This window comes from Fukomys damarensis, unplaced genomic scaffold (genome assembly GCF_012274545.1).
Source record: "Fukomys damarensis isolate Sample0158 unplaced genomic scaffold, DMR_v1.0_HiC HiC_scaffold_39, whole genome shotgun sequence".
NCBI lineage: Eukaryota > Metazoa > Chordata > Mammalia > Rodentia > Bathyergidae > Fukomys > Fukomys damarensis.
The window spans coordinates 12,054,439-12,070,357 of NW_022900951.1; the positions used below are offsets into that span (position 1 = coordinate 12,054,439).

At 43.5% G+C, this 15,919-nt stretch overlaps 1 protein-coding gene and 1 pseudogene across 1 annotated transcript in view; one reads left to right on the forward strand and one right to left on the reverse strand.

The window, feature by feature from the left end:
* Nucleotides 1–2,753: 2,753 nt before the first annotated feature.
* On the reverse strand, nucleotides 2,754–3,681 carry LOC104875924 (annotated as a pseudogene).
* A 1,120-nt stretch (nucleotides 3,682–4,801) lies between these two features.
* The window catches only part of Ca5b (carbonic anhydrase 5B), a 39,108-nt gene continuing 27,990 nt past the window's right edge, over nucleotides 4,802–15,919 (forward strand). The window contains exon 1 of the mRNA XM_010643620.3: nucleotides 4,802–4,896. The gene's annotated coding sequence lies outside the window, so the exon portion shown is untranslated. The remainder of the gene's footprint in view (nucleotides 4,897–15,919) is intronic.

Consider the following 15,919-nt stretch of genomic DNA (forward strand, 5'->3'; position numbering starts at 1 on the left):
GAGAGAGGGAGAGAGGGAGAGAGGAAGAGAGGGAGAGAGGGAGAGAGAGAGGAAGAAGAAGAGGAGGAGGAGGAGGAGGAGGAGGATAGGGGAGGAAGAGGAAGAGATATAGGCAAGCAGGCTGGAGATTCAAGAGTTACAGTTAAAAAAAAGTTACAGTTCAAGTACAAAGACAGCTGGAAAGCAGAATTTCTTCTTCCTGTGGGGAGGGCAGTCTCTGTTTTGTGAAGACCTTCATCTGATACGAACAGGGGAAGGGCAGTATGGGCAGGACAGGTGCAGAAAAAGATCTTGAGCCCTCTGCTATCTGATATTTATCAAAAACTCTGGAATGAGCATTTGAATTGGGGAGACTACATATTGAATTGGGTGAATTGGGGTCCTGCAGGCAAGACCTCTATTTCTCCCACTTATCGGATAGGGTTGTGCATGCAGCCATTTCCCAGCCGGCACCCAAAGCATTGTTAATTGATCACAGAACATTTTCCTTCTGAGTCTGGGAAAAACAAACAGAAGAACTCAACATAGTTCTTCAGACAGCTATGACAAATAATAAATAATTCAGATGTGGCGTGTGAATGGAAGTCTATTTGCCATCCCAGAGAAAGATAATAAATGTCACCCTGAATTCAGCCAGACCATGGAGGGCCTGTGTATTCAAGTGAACTGAGAAGTTCTGATGCTTTATGGGATTGATTTATTGCACTGTGCTCTGTGATTGTGTCAAGAGTTGCCATTGAGGGGATCTGGATGTAAATCTTTGTGTCACTTAGTTCCAATTAGCTCACTGCATCAGTTTCATGAGAAAATAGGATTTCCCTCAGAATTTATTTATTTACTTTTCCCCTCCCCTCCCCTCTCCCTCAGAATTTAAATTCAGGAAAAATTGTGCACCCATTAAATACAAAACAAAAGCAGTAACCCTATTGATTTTTATGTTATGAGCACTGGAAAGTTTCACATGATTGCATCTCCTCTTTTCTATGGCTATTCAAAAGCTTAGGGTCACATTTCTGGCCTGCCTTTGAAAACTGTCTTGGACCTGTTAGGTATGTACTTAAATCTTATCATTGGCTGTATTATTCTCCTTTTCCTGGCTTTCTTGCTGGTCTTCTTGACTTTTTCTTTAATCTAATTGTGTTTATATTTTAGTAAAGTGCCTCAATTCATTCGTGAAAGAAGGTGAGATAGAACCACCTGTAAAATCAACTCAGTCCTTTGTACAGGCTCTGTTTGTACCAATTTCTGAAAGTTTGTTTTTTCAGGCAAAATAATGCCTGAACATTGAAACATTTTATCAATAAGACAGGATTATCAGGATCTGGGTGAACTTAAAAAAATGTTCTTGAAACGTGTTCTTTTCACTGTGTTCCTTCTAGCAGAACATTTGATTATTCTCACTGTCTTCAAGCCAGAAATGGAATGGAGGGTGGGAAAGAGAAGGAAACAAAGAACTAATACTGCATGTGATTATAAAGTTTTTATTGTTGACATATGAAGAAATGCAAGTAGCAAGCCTTACTGCTACAAAGAGAGAAATTATAGCTTTCCATACATATGAAAATTGTAGATATTCAGTGAAAATTTACTGAGAATTTATTGAGTAAATGAATGTACAAACTACTATAAAAATAGCTCCCTAGGGTCAGGGATTTAGCTCATTGATTCCTCTGCCTGCCTCATAAGCACAAGGACCCGAGTTCGAACTCTGGTACAAAAAAGAAAGAAAGATGGCTCCCTAACTAATGGCTGCACCAAAATATTCCTGCTAATGGGATCAAAGAGACCTGTGTTTACCAAGTTCCTTTCCATTAACCAACTTCTTGGTACATCTTTCCTTTCTCATCATTTCTTAATTTTTAATTTTTTATAGACCCAAAGTCACACACAACATTTTCTTAGTTTCCTCTATAAGAGACAATACCATCAATCTTTTTCAATAGAAACATCAGTTCACTTGAGGGGTCAAACAGATCTAAGGACGGAAGATGAAAATTAAAACCTTAATCAAAAAGCATCATATGTTACCACCTAAAACCTACTACCACCACGGTAGCAGGCTAAGGAAGACTAAGATATGACAAATTATCTAATGTGAATTTAGCAATGACAAAGCAAAAAGCAAATTTGTCTTCCAAATGATATTTGGCCGGGAAAAGGTCAAGATAGTGGTAGGTGAAGCCAAATAAAAAGGACTAGGTACTAAGGGGAATCCAAGCTACAAAGACAAGCAGATGATGGTGGATCAGAAGGAAGCATTTGCTGTGTACTGTGCTATTCCCCTCTCCGCCTTCAGGATCCCCACCTAACAGTTGCTCAAGCTGAGTTGCCTAGTTCTGCCTTACAGGGTGCTGTGACTAGGTTTAGGACTGCCTAGGGCTTTAGGCAATTTAGGGTAGAACTTAGAGAACACGTCACACTTGGGCTGGCTCTGTTGCTAGTCTGAAGCATTCACAGGCAAAGGAGTCTGAGCTTCCCGATCACATTCAAACAACCTTAAATCACAGCCTCAGAAGTCTGAAATCTTAGCAGCAGCTGAGCTTCAGTTAAAGCCGAGAGGCTCACAAAATCATTAAGAAAGCCAGAATGAAATAATGCAGGTAGGAAATCCCAGGAGTCAGTCTCAGTCTGTCTTTCCCCAATGTCGGATAAACTAACATACATCTCATGGGATGTGGACAGCGGGAGCAAGCTGGGTTTTCTGCTGAATTTGTCATCAAATACTATAGGAAAACAAGGGGTGGGGATGACTTTCATTCTAATATAGAGACACAGCTGAACAGGTAGGAAGCAGATTCCCCACTGTGAGCTCTTCTGACGGCTTCTACAAGGATCATGGAGCTGCCAATTACCTGTACTTTCTAGAAATGCTTCATCTTGTCCTCCTGAAGAATGGAATCAGTGATCACTACTGCTTCATACCACGCACTGTTGATGGAGAAATGGCTTGACCAGAGATGATTCCTTGTGTCAAAGCAGCAAAAACTTGGGTTGCTCCTGCTGAGAAGAGTTTGCCAGCTGCACTGCAGATTGTGCCCCACGTGTCTGCCATGTCATCCACAAGGATAACCACATGGTCCTTCACATCTCCCACTGCACCATATGGACCACTTCATTGGCCTTCTTCCGTTCTTTGAGAATCAAAGCAAAGCCCACATTCAACAGGTCTGCGATGGAGCTTACTCTCTTGACTCCATCAGCATCAGGAGAGACAACAGTACGCCCCTCCACCCTCACATACTTTTCCTAATCCACTTCAGGGCAGCTGGCTCTGTATATCAACTGTCCACTGGGATATCAAAAAGGCACTGAATTTGACAAGCATGTAGAGCTTTGCTGATAATATGATCAGCATCTGCTACACATTGCATGTTAGTAACACGTTTGCTGAGATTGGAGCCCAACTCTTATCCTGCCAGATATAAGGAAATCCCAGCTAGCTGAAGTAATCTTGCAGGTATTAAACATCAAAAGCTCTACTAGCTTGTCGTTGATGTTATCACAACCACTCTGAACAATGTACACATCTTCTCCACATACACTTGCACCAACTTCCACATAGGTCTCCTGGTGGCTAACTGTCTAAGTCACCATTTTGCCTGTCTGCAAGCCCAAGCAGTCAGCAATTTTCTGGGATAAATCCTGGTGGGAGGTGCTGCTGACGATTTTGGTATTTAGCATCTTGGGCAACTACCCTAGATGTTGTTCAGCTATCACTGCTGCTATGGAGACAGAACCTAAGTCAGCCCAGACATTCAATACCAACCACCTTGTGTTGCTACTTCACCATTGTGCCTCATCATTTCTAGTCATACCCAACCCAACTTGGGCTGAACAACTTCAGATGCTAATTCTTGATTTTTGCTTGTATGTTTTTTGTTTAGTTTAGTTTAGTTTTGTTTGTTTGAGACAAGGTCTCACTATGCAGTTGAGACTGACTCACTATGTAGCCCAGGCTGGTTTCGAACTCACAGCCATCCTCCTGCCTCAGCCTCCTGAGTGCTGGAATTACAGGTGTGCACCACCATGCCTGGTTTAGATGCCAATTCTTGAGGCTTGTCTTATTTGTCAGGGAAGTGTGTGGTCCATAAATAAGGCTTGAAATGGAGGGAGCAAGGATAACAGAGTGACCTCAGAGCACAGAACTGCAATCGGAGTTTCAGACCTGTTGAGATGATGTCAGGACATCTTGTTGGATACACCAAGAAGGTAGGTGCCTGTGAAAAGTCATCTGGGGCAGACATCAGGAAACAGAGAAATAAGCTTATTCCACACATTTGCCTAACGTTTAGTCAGCGAAGGCCAAGGGGCTAAAATAAACACGATCTCATAGTTCTGGTTTAGAGAATATGAAAACTGGCTCGAAGGAACATGGCTCCACAGTTTAAATTCAGAAGCTGTGAAGAAATTCAGTTTAATTGGGCAATGGAACCTAGCGGGAAAGGACACGTCCAATGTTTGTTTCTCTATTGAGTCACTTATTCCCAGCACATCGAGTCATGGTGTTTGGAGATGGAAGAAACCTGAGGAAAGTCACTTTTTAGAGCTTGTTTTTAGGATCACAATCTGATTTCACCCCCAGAAGTGCTGCCAGTGCAGGCAGAAGGAGATGGGGGGAGTGTTGTGCGCAGGGCAGGGGCGGGGTCAGAGGTGTGGCTCAGGGTGGAGGGTGTGGCTGAGATGAACGGGTGTGGCCAAGGGGCTGGCAAAGTCTAGAGGGGCGTGGCCAGGGCTGTACGTTTTGAAGTAGCCGGCGCTAACGCCTGATGGGGGCGTGTCCTCGCACGAGGGGCGTGGCTGGCCTTGAAGGGAATTACGAGGTGGCCCCGCGCGCTACTCCCGAGTCTCGGGGAAGCGAGCGAGCGGAGAGATTAGTGCTCTAAAGGAAACGCTCAGGTAAGGATGGGCGGCCGAATGAAGTGGGGGCACCAGGGGGACGGACAAACCCAGAAAAGGCAGTGACCCTCCTCAGGACCCCAGCCCCAGAGCCGCGGCTCCGGATCTCGCAGCTGGGACAGCTGTTGGCCCTGAGAGTATAGCCTGCGTTCCGTGACAGGACCTGAAAGGGCATCGTCCTCCCCACTCAGCGCTCTTCCTCCTCTGTGGAAGTCACCAGACGGCAGACGGCTGCACCTTCTTTAGGGCTCTTTGCACTTGACGAGAAAACAGCTGTCCCAGACAGTTTGTGGGGAACAGGGCATTTGACTTCCTTGGGAAGGCACGTTGCCAGAGATGGTTGAATCTAAATAACTCCAGAAGTCCAGTCTGCTGTAAAATCGCTGGGACAAGGGTAAAGGCTACAAATCTGAGACTTCAGTTCCAGAAGCTGAGTAGTAGTGAGCTAAAACTCACTGGGTTTTGCACTGTGTTAGCCCCACACACTCACCCCACTACTCCCCCAGCCCCAGGAGCTGTGAACAGACTCAGAACCACCCCCAGGGCAGGGACAACATCACAGCTGTGCAGTAGACAAATCAGAGCTTTCTCCACTCTGCATTTCCTTTCTCGGGACTTTCTGTGGTGTGCCCCACCCTAGAGCTAGAGCAGAGGAACCTCCAAAGCAAAATTGTTGGGGACTGAGATATTTGGAGGCGTCCATCCTTAAAGGCTTCTGCCCTGAGGCTGGTGGCAGCTCATTAATACTATACTGTCCATGCCCTTCCCTCCTGGGTTGTTTCCTCAGGGAAAGTTTGAGAAATACAGGGAGTTCAAATGTGCACCTTAGCTGGGATACAACTTGTTCTCACTCAGTCACTGAAAACCGCATTGCTTTCTGCTTCCTCTTCTTTACTGACAATCTGGCTTTGTGCACACTGCTGTTTAAAAGCTTTGCTGGAATATGACAAGAGTAGCCCTATTTCTCCAGTGACAGAAGCTGCCCTAGACCCCTGACAGTCCCTATTCATTGCTCACAGTGACTGCTGTTAGGATCTGTTTGGAAATGGAAACCCTTTCAACTTCTTAGGAACTCTGCTCCTTAACTCAAATTTTTAAAAATCAGCAGCTGGGATGGAATTCATTGAAAAGCCCCAAAGCAGCAAGGGCACATTTGCTATGTCTGTCCTCTCCTGCCTTGTCCTTCCCAAAGCCAGACAAAAAGGATGGGGCCACTTAGTGTTCAAACCCAGTGAAGTTTAAATGAATTTTGAGGGCATGAGTGGAAAAGATTATTTTGGAAACCTGCTGGTTAGGGGAAAACACATTTCATCTCTGGCTGAACTGAGGCAGTGAGTTGTCACATACAGAGCAGTTATTAGATACGTATTTTAAAACTTTTGACTACCTCAAATTTGGGTTGTACTGCCAAGAAAGAAGTAAGAGAAAGGAGGAAGCTAAGCTTTCTCAGTCAAGATATGGCAGCATAATTGCTAGATTTCATGAAATGGCAAAAGGCCTGCTTCCTTTTGGAACTGGGAAATAAGAAAACAAAGGGTCAATCCAATGAGGATCGAGGAATTTCTTTAATGTAATTGTATCTTTTAGTCAAAGTTTGTTTGTTTGTTTTGCTGTCTGGTTTGAATAGATATAAATAGTTTAATTGGATAGAATTGAAACTACTTGTCATATAATAAATACACAACTTATGAAGTAGTCTAAGGGCTTTTTTGTATTATCATTTGAGACGTCTCGCTATGGAGTTCGAGCTGGTCTTGAACTCACTATGTAGGCCAAGCTAGCCTCGAACTGCCTCGGCTTCCCAAGTAGTAGGATTACAAGTGTGTACCACTACACCCAGCACTTTAAGGGGCTTCAAGAATCTCTTTTCCCACACTTTTCTAAGTCCATAAAATAGCAGATAAGGGACATTTTAGTAAAATACAAGGCTATACATAAATAATCAGTGATATAAGAGGGCATATCACAAAGCTTAGCTTAGCTTCCCTGTGACCCATGGAGCCCATGGAATACATTGTTATGGGAAAATTTAAGCACAGGCTTTTCATAAAATATGGTAGTAGTTCATTGTTATGTTTAATGTTTGATGATTAAGCATTATTTATGGTTTAATCAACTTGGATATTGTGAATTCAATGGGTAAATTATGAGGAACCAACTCTCAATAAAGTATTACTTTTAATGTACCAGAAGAGATCGGCCTTAGGCCTGAGCATTTAAAAACCCATGTGTTGTTATAGGCATTAGAGCTTGCTGTCAACCAAACAGTTTCTGTTCACTTGGATTTTCCTAGAACCCTCCTCACCCCGACCTTCCATGCTTGGTTGCTTTCTTCACTGTCTTTGCTCCTTCGCAGTTTCCTGGCACCCTTTACTCCTTTTTGTCCAACTTCCTCAGTACACCTGGAACCCATGGAGGGAGGGGATTTTCCTTTTGTCTCTGGCTTTGTAGTCACCCCTGAGCACCGAACTGCAATGCCAACTCTCCTAGATCTTCCCTCTTGGATATCCCTGCCATTGGCTTCTCACACCCAGCATGATTAGTGGTATAATCACCATCTTTCCCTCCACTCTTTCTCGTGCCAGGATCTATTCCTCTGTTCGGGGATTCGTCCTCATTCAGCCAGCATCAGCCAGCCATAAAATAAGGAGTCCTTTTTCAGCTTCTTCACTGAGTGCCAAACTCAACTTTTAAAGAAATCCAAGTGCTATCTTTTGGACACAGAGTACGTTGTGCATCTCTATTATCGCTGCTAGACACCAAGTATCATGTCTGTCTCTACTTCACTGCCCAGTACAGTGCTTCATGTTCTCTCACTTGGATTATTGGGTTACACTCAGACTTTGCATGCCCAAACTTGGGCCACTGGCTTTCCACCCAAAATCTGGCCCATCCACTGTCTCTTCCCCATCTCAGTTCAAGGTAACACTATCCTTTCAGTGATTTAAGCCAAGAATCTTCCAGTAATGCTTAATTTCTTTCTTTCACATCTTACAAACTCTATCTCCAACATGTATGTCCAACCACTTCTCACCACCTCTCTATACTGTGATATCTTCAGTTCAAGGCCTTGGATTATCCTAAATAGTCTTCCTGCTTCTTTCCTGTCTCTGTCCCACCCCGCAATTCCCCAGAGTTATTTTTTTGTTTGTGTGCGGTCCTGGAGATCAAAGCCAGCACTTCTCACGGGATAGAAGTGCTCTACCACTAAGCTATGGGTACCTCAGCCCTCCCAAGGAGATTTCTAATAGATCACACTAAGTGATCTTTTTTTTTTAATTTTAAATTGAATTTATTGATACATTCTAGGTATACAGCACAGTTACATTCATTAATGGGATCTTGTACCTTTACGTGCCAGGTCTTGGTTCTCATTTTTTCCCCTTGTCCCTGCCCTCCCTTCACCCCCTCCTCCCCTCCCCACCTTCAAACACTTTAATTCCATTTTTACATTTTCTCATATTTTTTTCCTTTTCCCTTGTTCCCCTTTCCCTATCCTTCTCACTGTCCCTACACCTTTGGTCCTTTCCTTCCTTTTTCACGTTGCTAATTGTACTGTTAGGATATCTTGAGTACTATTTTAGTTTTTCACACCAGAGAAACTATTCAGTATTTGCATATGTGTGACTTATTTATTTCACTTAGGAGTATATCCTCAAAATATACCCATTTACCTATGAATGAATCAACTTTCTCATTATGGCTGAGTAGTATTCCACTTTATAGAAAAACCACATCTTCTTTATCCATTTTCCAACTGATGGGCAGATGGGCTGTTTCCAAGTTTTAGCTATTACAAACTGTGCTGCTATAAACATGGGTGTGCATATATCACTGAGTGATCTTTTTGAAATGTCAACCAGATTATTATTCCTCTGCTTAAAAATCTTTATTTTACCCTCATTTCACTTAGAGCAGTGGTTCTCTACCTGGGCAAGCTCTTACTCCAGGGGCATCTGGCTGGCAGTGTCTGAAGACATTTTGTTGTTGTTACAGCTCTGGCGTAGGGTGCTAGTGGCATCTAGTGCATGCTAGCTAATACGGATGCTACCAAACATCCTGCAATACATAGATCAGCCCCCTCAGGACCAAGAATCATCTGGTCAAAAGTATCAACAATGTCAAGGTCAACAAACCCTGACTTTGCTAGGTGTCGGGCACACACACTGATACTCTAGAGGCTGAGGCAAGAAAATCAACATAGCCTTGATTCTATGGTGAGTTCAAGGCCAGTGTGAACTACATGGTGAGAACTTGTCGCCAAAAAAAGAAACCCTGACTTAGAGAAAGGCCCTCTACAATGGCGTAGAAGTATACTCGATTTAGCATCCATCACTTCTGGACTACGCCTATTCCTCTTAATTCTGCTTTACTTCTTTCTTGCCATATCCCTGGACTGTGCTGCCACTTGCAGGTCTTTGCACAAGCAGTTCCCCCTACCTGGAATGGCTCTCCTCTAGGTAGCCATATAACTAATTCCCAACCTCTTTCAGTCCTTTGCTCAAACTTCGGCTCCTCAATAAGGCCAAATACAACACCCCGTTTCCAGATTCACCTGGTCCTGCTCTGTACATTCTAGTTATGTCTAATTGACTTGTTTTTACATTTGTTGGATATCTGTATCTCTCTCTACTAAAATATAAGCTTAACAAGAGCAAGGATTTTGTTTTGTTTCCCCCAATGAACCTAGAATAGTGTCTAGCATTCCTCCTGTACTTAATTCAGTTAATATCTTGAAAAACAGAACGATGAATGGAGATTGGTTGAAGGAATCACATCCTCCCTCACTTTTCTGGTTCTACTTCGCTCCCTCCCATCCCTTCTGTGTTCTGCTGCCAGAGTCATCGAAGCCAGCAGTGCTTTCTCCTACACAGAGTGAATAATATCCCAAAGGCCTCCAGGATCTTGGAAACTTATAATCTCCTAATTAATCTGAAATCCCCATCCAGCCCCACCTCACGTTGCATCCCCAGGGCATCTGCTTGGCCAGCACATTGACAAATATCAATAGCAGATTTGGAATGAGTTCAGAAACCTGCTCATCTTTTTTCAAAAAGTGGGTTTGGGGTTTGTCTGTTTTGTTTTTTCTATAGGATGCAAAAGGAAGTCTGCAGCATCAGGGTCCCCTGTAGTGAGATCAGCAACATTTTGGGGACAGACAGAGGTTTAGACCTCTAGACCACTACAGGGAATCCACCACTGGGTGTTGGGTTTTGCAGAGAGTGACAGAGTGGGGATGATGGCAAGCCCTCAGCAGCCTTCCTATCCCCGAAGCCAGTCCGGACATAGCATTTCCCCAGGGCCTGGTGTCATCAGCTGCCACCCCCAGTACTGTTCACAGTGTGTCTGCTGAGTATGGGGCAGTCCCTAAGGCATGACCATGGCCCGGGCATTTTTCCCCAGCCTGCTGGGCTGATGCTTTCCTTATGATTGTCTGTGGACTAAGGGTCAGGGTCATTTATTCGGGCTTCTATGGGTGCTATATTAACAAGCCTAACACCCTAGAAAGCTTCATGGGCAGGACCCATGTTCTGTCCATATATGTGGCCACTCATCTGTTTGCACAACTCGTGTGGCCCACATGCACGCCTTGACCTTGTCTTATCACGACCCCCACTTGAAAGGCTGAGTCAGTACACACCCTTCTGATGAGTGTACATTTACCTGGCATCACCTTCCCGGAAGTTACTAAGTCTCCCTTCCTAGCTAGGTTGTAAGCAAGCAAGTAGTCCTTTTCTATTTGTTTGCCCACCTCTCACCCGTGAAATTGGAAGTATTCAGTAATAAACCTAGATTCTACTTATTTCAACCCAAACTGTCCTCTCTGGCCTTGGAGGCCAATCGACACCACTCACCAAGTCCTCCTAACCCTGGAAGTTTCCCCTGCCCACCCGTTTGCCTTTGTCTTCTGCTGAATTGTCTTGGACTCCACCCACTCCTGAAATTTAGACCTTCTGCTCCCTTGTGTTCTTGGTGCCATCATGAGGCTGCCTTCACACTTGGCTTGGGTTAAGAAATATCTATTTAATTAGGCCAAGAAAATAAGCGAGCCACAGAAATACTGAATGATTGCACTCATATAAAGTACCTAGAATAAGCAAAAGCAAACATCTACAGAGATGTAGAGTATCCTGGAGGTTATTAGGGAGGGAACAGAAGGGTTTTTTTTTTTAATATTTAGTGAGCAGAGTTTATGTTGGGGACGATGAAAAAGTTTTGGGTGTAGAGGGTGGTGATGCTTACACAGCCTTGTGAATGTATTTAACCCAACTGAATTTGTACAATTACAATTGGTAGAAATGATTATATATAGAGCCACAATTTTTAAAAACTAACAAAAAGGAGCGAAATAGGTGTTTAGTTTTTCCTTGTAGACTACAAGCTTTGGAGAGTGGAGAAGGGGCATGACTTTTGCATCTTCACACCAGCACAGTGGTTTACAGAAGATACCATTCCTTATTGATTCACTTCAAGAATGGAAGTCAATGGAAAGGAAGTTAAGGCCAGTTTTCCCTGGATCTGTGCAGTTTTTGAAGTTTCATTTTAGTCAAATTGATTTTTTTTTTTTTTTGGTACCGTGGATCGAACTTGGATCCTTGTGCTTGCAAGGCAGGTGGCGGAACCACTGAGCTAAATCCCTGGCCCTAGACAAATCAATTTTATCAGGGGAAATCCTGATTAGTTTCAATTGCTTAATGTAATTGGCTTAAAATGGTATTAAAAGTCAATCCCGCTATTTTCTTAGTTTTTGTATTTATATCCTTGATACAATTTTGGCATTGAGTAATAATAACTTGCAGTTATGTAATGCTTAACATTTTCAGAGCGCTTTCTCATCCCTTGCATTATTTGAGTCACAGTCCCTTTTTTTTTTTAATGATGAGTACATCTTAGTGATACAGAATAAAGATCTTTGTTTAGGTATATTGGTACGTGCATCTAACATATTTTGATTATTTTCATTCTCATTACTTCTTCTCCTGTTCCTGCCCCTCCTCCAATCCCTTTCCCCATTGCTAAAAGTCAACCTGCTGGGAGCTGGGGATTTAGCTCAGTGGTTCCGCCACCTGCCTTGCAAGCACAAGGACCCGAGTTCAATCCCCGGTATCAAAAAATAAAAATAAAAGTCAGCCTGCTAGTTTACTGACACTGAAGTCACCCTCTTGTACAGTGTTACTAAACAATTATTTCTCCTGTTCCCTTGGTTCTAAATTCTTGCATAAATGTAAAGGTGTACCTTAAACTTTAATCTTAAACAGTTTGGTTCACATAATCCTTTTATTCTGCTGAACTACAATGAGAAATATGCAGTTTCACACTAACCACAGACTTCCAAGTTAGAGCATAAAGTTCTTAATCAGAGCTCTCCAAGATAAAAGTGAAGATACCAAATCTCAAATCCCCAGTACCAAAAAAAAAAAAAAAGAAAGAAAATCTTTTGAAAGTGTGAAACTAGTGCACATCCTAAATAAGGTATATTTTGACATGTACATACTTGCTCCAAAAAATGTATATACACAAACACACACATAAAACTACAAACAAAACAAATTTTAATGTTGAGAATTTCAAACCCCGTTTAGGGCAGTGTAGACACACTTGAGATGTCACTGGCTTGAACACCCTCTGTAGGATACACGAACTTCCTAGTGGTCTGTCACGTGATGGCTGCACATTGCCACCCCTCCAAGTCCAGGGTATGCACCGGCCAAGTGATACCTACTCAAAGGGCGCAGGATTGGCTGAAAGACTTCACCATACTTGTCTGAGAAGAGGGCTCGGTGCTCAGAGCCGTCGGTTTTTCCTGTGGAGCTAGTGAGAGGAAGTAATTCTGCTTCTGGTTTTCATTGAACGTGGCTTTTCAGGTGTGATTTTTCCTCCTTTCACATAGGTGGGGCCTTCTCTCCCCTCCGTCTCAGGGAGAGCAGAGTGAAGGGCAGCAGTACAGAGGAGAGCCAGATCACAGGCAATTAATAGCACAGGTGCTCCGCATCGAGGCAGATCACATGTGGGTTGTGGTGTTCTTGTTCTATCTTGCACTCCTCTTGGGAAGTAAAGTCCAAGCCTGTAAGTGAAAAGCATCTTTAGTGTCCTCTGAGTTTCTCTTTCTGTACCTTCCTGTCCCCTATCAAGGCCAGGCTGCTGAGAGCCCTCCTTCTGCAAAGGCGAAGTCTAAGGAGGCATGAACACATTGCTGTGAGCCGCATTGCTGTGTTTCCTTGCTCGACTATTTATTTGTTTATTTTTAATTTTTATTTCTATTAGTGCTTGTTTGTAGTACATAATGATTACACTCATGGTGCAGAGTTGCCCCGTGTACATAATATATTTCAAGTCTTTTTTTGTTCCCTTCCCCTCCTCTCCCTCTCTCTATCTCTTGATCCCCTTCCCTTTTACAAAAGATCTGTCTCCCTGTTTCCTATCATCTGTCTTTTATTTTGCTCTTTCATTTCTTTATGCTTTGGGTTTCTCATGTCAGAGAAACCATGTGACATTTAAGCTTGTGTGCCTGATTTATTTCACTTAACATTATGGTCTCGAGGTGCATCCATTTTCCTACAGTTTATCCTTCTTTATAGCAGAGTAGTAATGTCTAAGAAATAAAAACAATTAGGGTACAATTCACTTAACATAAAATTAACTTTTTAAAATAAACAATTCAGTGGCTTTTAGAGTATTCACAGTGGTGTGCAATCCCCACCTCTATCTAATTCCAAGACATTTGCACCACTTAAAGACACCCCACGTCCACTAAGAAGTTACCATTTCCCCTTTTCCTCAGGACCTACCAACCACCAGTCTGCCTTCTGTCTCTTTCCTTTTCTAAGTATTTCATGTGCCTCCTTGTTTTTCTTCAAGACAATGCATTTTACTTTTCAATAGACAGCAAACTCCCCAGTTTCTCTCATTGTCACACAAAGATGGCTTTAGATTGCTTTTTGGTGGCTACGCACGCTGAGCAAGATTTTTCAGTCTTCAAAACACTCAGAACTCAACAGAGGATCTGCATTTCACATCAGCTCACAAGTCCAAGGCTCTTCCATTTTGGCCTAGATTCCCCTTGAGGTAGAAAGGTAAAGACAAAACCATTGCCCTTAAAAACAGATTTCTTCACTACAATTTCTCTGGGCAACAAAAGCAGATGATGATAGCGTGTTCTGCTATTCTTGCTTAATAAGTAGTGGCAGTGGTGCAGGAAATGAACGCATGACCTTTGTACATGGCTTCTTTAACTTTAGCATCGTGTTTTGCAGGTTTCTCTCATTATAACATATACCAGGGCTTCATTCCTTTCTATGACCTTGGTCATTTTAGGATAGCAGCACCCAACACAGTGTCTAACGAAGGAAGTAATAAATGTTGGAATGAAAATGCGTACCAGGAGAATTACTATCCTTTTGATACCAGGCTAGCTTCCTACTCAGGTTCTGATTCAAACCAGCAAGACTTTGTGGGCCCTTCGAGTCCTACAAGTACAGATGTGAGATTTTCCTCTTAAAGGACACACATTTAAAAATACATTTAAAGATATGCCAAAAATATGCACGCCTGTAATCCCAGAACTCAGGAGGCTGAGGTAGGAGGATCACCTTTAGTTTAAGGCCAGCCCAGGCTACATATTGAGTTCAAGGCCAGCCTGACTACAGAGCGAGACCCTGTCTCAAAATAAAAAATAAATAAAAATAAAAGCATAAACACCCTACAAGGGCTGGGGATGTAGCTTGGTAGTAGAGAACTTGCCTTAGCATACAGGAGGCCCTGGGATCCTCAGCACTCAATAAAATAAAGTGAAATAAAATACAGGGCTGTGGCTATAGCAGAGTGGTAGACTGATGACTGGCATGGGTGAGGCCCTGGGTTAAATCTTCAATACCACACACACACACACACACACACACGCGCGCACACACACACACTAAATAATAAAACAAATAATGCTACAAATGGGTGATGGGAGCATTTGAGAAAGAGAAAGACTCAGTACTGTTCCAGAACACGCAGGCAGTTGTATCCCAGCACTCAGGTTTTGAAATTAGGACGAACATCTTCCCCATCACCAGGAAGGCCTGTTCAGGTCTGTACTCCTTGAACACCCATCCCATACCAGGCACCGTGTCCCTAAGAGACGTGGCTGCGACTGAGACTGCCACAGTTCCTTCACTGTGGGGCTGAGGTGCTGGGGGAGATGCGGCTGTAAACTGCATTCTCCATCAGGCACTTAAGTCAACTTCAATAACCACTCTGCCCAAGAATAGGGTTCTGACTTGCCTGGTGAGCACATGTTTGGGGGAAGCTTTGAGGAAGGGATTCTGGAGCCAGGCAGCTGAAAGGTGGTCCAGAATGAACCAGACACATGTACAGGGAGACTGGTCCAGGGAGGGAGAGCATCAGCACAGGCTGGAGGGACAGCAGGAGATGGAAGAATGGAGTCCACAAAGCTGGTGGGCAGGCAGGAGCACAAATGGACATGAGACAGCCAAGCCTGGTGGCACAGGCCTGTAATCCCAGCTACTGGTGAGGCTGAGGCAGGAAGATACTAGGTTTGAGGTCAACTTGAGCAACGTAGCAAGATCCTGTCTCAAGGCAAAAAATAAAAATCAACACTCAGGTGGCTGAGGTAAGAGGATTGCCATGAGTTCAAGGTCAGCCTGGGGTACATAGTGAGTTCAAGGTCAGCCTGAACTACACAGTGAGACCCTGTCTCCAAAAAATTAATAAATACATAAATAAAATAAAAATAAAAACAGGGTTGCAGATGTAGCCCAGTGCTCAGTGCTCCTTGGGTTCAACCCCTAGTGCTGCTGAAGAAAAATAAAAAAAGATGAGATTGTGATCTCAGTGGGGCCAGGGCATCCCTGCCACAGTCGTGGTTGCTCAAATGGTATCCCAAACAGCCATCTGAATGCATCTCAAGTAATCACACAGAACACTTCAAAATCGACAGTGATGTGGGCCAGGGATTTAGCTCAGCGGTTCGGTGGCCTGCCTCTCAAGCGCAAGGACACGAGTTCAATCCCTGGTA